The 6,697-nt window shown below is 35.8% G+C and overlaps 1 protein-coding gene across 7 annotated transcripts in view; it reads left to right on the top strand.

The window, feature by feature from the left end:
* Positions 1–6,697, top strand: part of KCNJ15 (potassium inwardly rectifying channel subfamily J member 15) — a 108,164-nt gene that overhangs the window by 5,981 nt on the left and 95,486 nt on the right. The gene's annotated exons all lie outside the window — the stretch shown is intronic.

Raw genomic sequence — 6,697 nt, 5'->3', positions numbered from 1 at the left:
GGTAGTAACTTAATTAACAAATCTAACAGTAACCTGGAGGCAGCTAAGTGGGCTTAGAATCAGGAAGACTCATCTGAGCTCAAATCTGGTCTCAGAAACTTACTATTTGCCTTAGTTCCTCATCTGTAAAACAAATTGGAGAAAGAAATGGCAAACCACTCCAATATCTTTGTCAAGAAAAACCCAAACGGGATCATGAAGAGTTGGACATGACTGAAATGACTATACAACAACAACAAAATAGTGACCTAGGTGTAAAATTGTTAAATTCTGATCTCAGACTGGATCAATGACAATGGTAGATGTGGGAATGGGGACAGAAGTCTCACAGGTGAGCCTGAGACCAATCCTGAATGTGCCATGTACTTTGGTTAAGTACTTTACAATTATTCTCTCCTTTGATCTTCACAAACACCATGGGAAATAAGGCACTAATACTATCTCCATTTTAGAGATGAAGAAACTGAGGCAAATAGGTTAAATGACTAGCCCAGGGTCACATAGCTATCAGTCAATAAACATTTATTTAACATCTACTTTGTACCAAGCACTGTGCCAGGCATTGTCAATACAAAAAGAGGTAAAAACCACTGTCCCCTCAAAGAGCTTACAATCTGACTAGGGAAGACAATGGACAAAAGAAAACTAAGCAGGTAGAGGGGAGGCTATGACCCACAATAATCCTAGAGTTAAAACCAAGTAGAGCCACTGGTGGAAAATGAAGAATTACCTCAAAAAATTCTGAGTCCCCTAGGAAGTTCTACCCTCTAAAAATGTGAGAGGCAACTGAAAGGGATAAGAAAGCTGAAATGAAGAGGGATATAATTGTAACAACATTAAGACCATTTCATCCTGCCTAAGCCAAAGTCACAGACTGACCGATTATATATCTAACAGGACCAAACTTCCTCAACTTTGTTTGATTTTAGTTATTTCATGAATGCAACAGAGTTCTACATTTGGAGGGCATTATAGCCAGGCTCATGACCAGAAATGGGGAACTTTCCTATTTAGAAAGGAAATTGAGTCAAGGTGATCTTGTCATTACTCTCATAAAGCTATCTCTTTAACCTTCCCAGTCACCTTTGTTTACTTGCATAACTTAATATTTGGAGATGGAGAACCTACCATAATGCTCTTTGCATTTCCTGTTCACTGGTGAAGCACTGGTTTAACATTAATTCAAAGTTATATCTGGATTCACTATTCAGACAAACAAAATTATAGTCTCAAGAGGTTTTACTACTTATAGCTTAGAGCAAGACATATATATTGCTTATGTTAACAGCAAAATCAATAAGGTAAAAATAGATTATAATTTGGAAAAAAAGCACTTTTTTTCTGAACACACATGGTATGTCCAGGGCCTTTCCAAAGACCTTTAGGTTTTTTGTCTTCCAATTTAACACTTATACAAAAATCAATCACTAGAGTTTAAGAAAATAATCACATTCTAAGTCTTTAGAGTTATTTTATGAATTTTATTTTAGAAGTTTGTTTTAGAAAATCTTTTTTAGAATATATTTTTTAGAAATAACCTAGAAAGAGCTACGGTTAGCTTGGTTAAGGTCAACCCTCAAGGCCCAAAGGGAAAATTTTAGAACTTGTTGATTCAAAGTTGACCCAAACCAGGGGAGTTACAATTTGTCTAAATAATCAGACAATCACCATATAACTCATTTCTCTACCACAGAGGTGGACTCTTAAATGATAACCCATTTAGTCTGTGCATTTTTGTTTTGAGGTTGGCATCTCAGTCTCCTTTATAAGGCAGTGTTTTAATCATCACTATTTTCAGAGTAGAATTTATAAGGCTTCCATTTAAATATGCCTTCCTGTAGTTTCTTTCACTGAACTGGTAATGGTTTGGTTGTTTTTTTTTTTTTTAATCTTACTAGGGTGGAAAATACCTAGGGTCTGGCAAGTTCACACAAAGCTTCTCATAGACAGTGAGATGACATAGTACGAGGTTAATTTCAACAAACCAGAGTACTTCCATTTTGAATACTTGAATATCTTTAACCAGAAGGGAATTCTGCCTTCTAGCCAAAAGTATTTAATGAGTCAAAGTTTAAAAATCACAGCAATTAGATGAATTGTAGTAGTATAATGTGTTTATACTGTTATTTATTATATAGTATAATGAGCTTATACTGTATAGTAGAATGTATATAGTATAATGTATACTATACAATGTGCTTGTACTATATAGTATAAACACAAATATTGGTCACTCACAAGAGTGAACTGAGAGGATGAATGATTGGAAGCCATGGTGTGTTTGAAGGGCAGCATTTGTTAAGGGATGGTAAACAGACAATTGGAAAGGAAAAAATCTTTTAACCTTTTGAGGGGAGGGGGGGCTCATTATGTGTATTTAGAAAGGATATCTATGCAGGAGGTGATGCCCCAAGAATGACCTTGGTTTCTTATTTGTTTTCTTAAAATGTTCATGGGGCAATCTATAATTTATAAAAATAAAGGTTGGAAAATATGTAATTTCACAGGAAGTTGAAAAAGATATTAGCTATAATAATTATATACAAGAGACTATGGTTATTGGCATACTGCTTCAAAATCAAATTATTAGAACTGTTATGTGAGAAGTATTTCTTCTGACTGTGTGGTATGTAACTGCTATCAAAATATATGAAAATGCAGAAATTATACAGGTTAAAACTTAGGGTTTATTATACTCAAGCATAGATTCAGGCCTCAGAGAAGAAACATGAACAATCATTAAAATTCTATTTATGTCAATGAGATAAATGCTTTTATTTGTTGCAGTTTCATACCTTCCACTTAGGCCATATAATTTAAAGAAAAGGCAGATACATTTTGCAACCATCTGAAGAGAATGAGACAAGAAAAAGTGGAGCTACCTATTTGAAAATAACCTTTTTAAGGAGTTTAGTGACAAAAGAGAATGAATAAAGGATGATAGTAGAGATATAAGAATCCAATCAGTGTTTTCTTTCTTTTTTTTTTTTTGAGGAGGAGGAGGAAGGATATGGGTATGATTGTAGGCAGTAGCGAGGAACACAGTAGACACTGATAATGACAAGAGTCAGGATGACTGGGGGTGCCATCTTTTGGAGGATATGGGATAGAATGTAAATGGTTGTGCAGATAGTGAGCTAGGTCACTATTTCGTGTGGGGAAGGGTGAAAGAGGATATAGTGGCCAAGGGGACCTGAGTGTTCGAAAATGAAGAGGAGAGAAGAGGGAGATAAAGGGAATGGCCTCAATTTTTACATATTTGACAAAGTTTTCAACTGAGATGGTGGAAGAAAAAGGAACTATAGGAGGTTGAGGGGGGATGAAAATTTTTGGAAGAAATGCTGTGGATGGTGGGTTAGTGAGTTGAAGACACTTGTTCCTTAGAAAGAAAGCTATGGTAAATCTGGACAGCACACTAAAAAGTAGAGATATCACTTTGCAGACAAAGGTTGTATAGTCAAAGTTATGGTTTCTCCAGTAGCCATGTGTGGCTGTGAAAGTTGGACTTCAAGGAAAGCTGAGCTCTGCAGAATCATGCTAGGGAAGATTTTTTAGAGTTGCTTAGACAGCAAGAAGATCAAACCAGTCTATCCTTAAAGAAATTAATCTGAGCTATTCACTAGAAGGTCAAATATTAAAGTTGAAGCTTAAATACTTTGGCAACATAATGAAAAGATGGAACTCATTTGAAAAGACCCCAGTATTAGGAAAGATTGAAAGCAAAAAGAAAAGAGAATGGCAGAGGATAAGATGGATAGATAGTGTCATGGAAACAACAACCATGAACAAACTTGAACAGACTTCAAGAGATAGTGGAGGAAAGAAGGGCCTGTTGTGCTAAGGTCCATGGGCTCACAAAGACTTGGGCATGACTGAATGGCAACAACGACAGCCCTGTTGAAGTTTTTTTAACATGAATTTGTAGTGGATCCAAATCAAAACTGTTGTATGATTTTCCCTCCCCTTTTTCAGGAGGAAAAGAAGACAGTGGATGATGGGAATGTGCCAATGCTAAACCTTGGCAAGGTATAATTAGTTATATGAAAAGAGACACAGGACTAAAGGAACAGTACAGTGTAGAGCTGAACTAGTATACCAAAGGGTCAAAATGGAAAAAGAGTAGCAAATGCAGGGAAGGTGGCCTGGGAGAGACTTTAGGGGTCAAGTGACTGCTAGAGGTCATGGTATGGACTATGAGAAGAGTTTAGTATAGGAAGGCAGAGGCAGACACAGAGGGAGAGGCAGAAAGTCATTAGATTACAGTGATATAAGGGACTTCAGGATTTTTGAACATGAAAGTTTATAGATCAAACAGTTAAGTGTCTGAGTCTGACTTTGAACTGAGGTCTCTCTGACAATAGGCTCAGCATTCTACCCACTGAGCCATCTAGCCAATGGAGTCTATGCTTTTCCCTAAATAATTCCCAACTTGATTAGGTGGTCACCAGTTTTTGTGTTAAACAAATGAAATGGTACAGAAAATAAAATAGTGAAACAAATACCTAAACAATAGCTGCTTTTGGCTACTAACATAAGCTAATTATTACACAAGCAGTATAAACATTGGAGAATTCGACCACAATGGTTACCTGCTAGAACTATCTAGTTCATTTACAAGAATTCTAATTTTTGTTTGAGAGGCAAAAGGGGAGGGAGTGTGATAAACATTAGTACATATTTTAGTGATAACATAAATATAACTACAGAAGATGCGTATAGTTATTATTGATGTTCTACCTGAAATTGTTCTTCAGACATCTCAACCATATGGTATAGTATAAAGCATATTGGAATTTGAGTCAGGTAAACTCTTGGGTTCTTATCCCAACTTCGGCACTTAATGCTTTTGAGTTTCAGTTTTGTTATCTTTTAAAATGTGAGTAATGCTAATGATATTAAGAGAATAATCATTTTCAAAATCTCAAAGTGCTATATAAATATGTATTCATTAAATTAATAGTTTTACTTCAGAATTTAAGGATAGTCAAGTGATTCTGTTGTGCACAATGCAAAAGCATAAATACAAGTTCCATGTCAGTTACCCTAAATTAAACTTAGGTTGATGAATTTATTGTGAATTAAAAAAAATTTTTCTCTTATAAGTATGAGTATCTGTGTGCTTATGCAGAATCTTTAATAATATGTTTTCACCAACAAATTTGCAAGTTGGCTTAATTATTTACTAGAATTTCCTAATCAGTGTGTTCTCAGCAACAACCTATGAATTAATGTCAAAGAATATGTATTCATACTGTAGACTCTGTGTCTCCAGTACAATTTTATTAAAAAAAAAACAGAAACATTTTATTTAACATAAATAAGGGGCAGATAGGTGGCATAATGGATGGAGCCCTAGACTTGAAGTCAGGAAAAGATGAGTTCAAATCTGGCCTCCAACACTTACTAGTTGTGTGACCCTGGGCAAGTTATTTAACTCTGTTTGCCTCAGTCTCTTCATCTATAAAATGAGGCAGAGAAAGAAATGGCAAACAGCAAGTGGGGTCATGAAGAGTCAGATGCAACTGAAATACTGAACAATAATATTCAAGTCATTTCCTAAAGAGAGATCCATAGCTACTCCATGCCTTCCAACATGTCTCTCCACCCCAAGAAGGTAATTCATAGTAATTTTGAGAAAGATCATAATATGTTTAAATCCAGTTTAGTCATAACATTTCAGAATAATTGAGTAACAAAGTACCATCCTATTTCTTCCTGGATCATTTCCTGGAAAGAATCAATAGGACTCATCTTAGAAATCAAAGATTATCTTCTGAATAGGAGGGAACTTCCAGAATAAAAAAAAACATTTTCCTTGGGTGGGTCTTAGGCTAATCCAGAGGTTTCTGAACTTTCTTGGTTCACAATCTCCTCAGTGTCTCATTAATTTTTAACAGTGCCTCTGGCTCTCCACCTCCCTCCCCCCAAATGCAGGTGAGGAAGGAATGCTTTCCAAACATAGGATACCATCTATAAGAGATGGAAAAGTATGTATAGGAAAACTATTAATAAATCAGTTTGATAAGGACAAAAATGAAGAAAGGAGTGATATGAAATAAAATGGGATAGGATGTCAGTGAATAAACATATTACATACCTATTAAGTCTCTGGATCTGTGGTAAGTGCTGGATATACAAATAAATGAAAGAAGGATAGTCCTTGCCCTCAAGGAGCTTACCATCTAATGGGGAATATTTGGAAGGGAGCTCAAAAGAGACAGGGGGAAATACCTAACTTGAGGGCATGATGGAGAATTCCAAAAGAGTGAGTCAGGTAAGAGATGACTGGCTTGACAGCCCTATTTAAATGGTGATTTGGAGAGGAGCTCTTTACTCTGCAATCAGAAGTGTCCCAAGAGCAGGATACTGATAAGGTGTGAGTACCAAGGGTAGTTACAATCTTAATGAATGTTTAGGTTCTTGGGTGTATGATGGATACATTCAAAGAAGAGTAACAGGGTGGGAAATGAAGAGATGAGTATTCCCATTGCCATCCTTAAGTGGAATTTTGGGAAGATCTAAATAATCAGAGGGTGCTGATGAGTTCTGATTGTAATAATGAAACCAAGAGTATCTATGAAACATTTTAAAAATACACAGAAGAGAGAAGGAAATTCAGGAGAGAACAGTGAAAGCTAAACCTACAAATATAGTAGTGCTAGAACTCTGAAATATTCAAACGGAACTTTGGAATCCC

This window comes from Petaurus breviceps, unplaced genomic scaffold, assembly GCF_028583685.1.
Source record: "Petaurus breviceps papuanus isolate PSGF00001 unplaced genomic scaffold, PetGlider_PUasm1.0 90897, whole genome shotgun sequence".
Lineage (NCBI taxonomy): Eukaryota > Metazoa > Chordata > Mammalia > Diprotodontia > Petauridae > Petaurus > Petaurus breviceps.
This window is presented reverse-complemented; position numbering and strand designations above follow the sequence as displayed.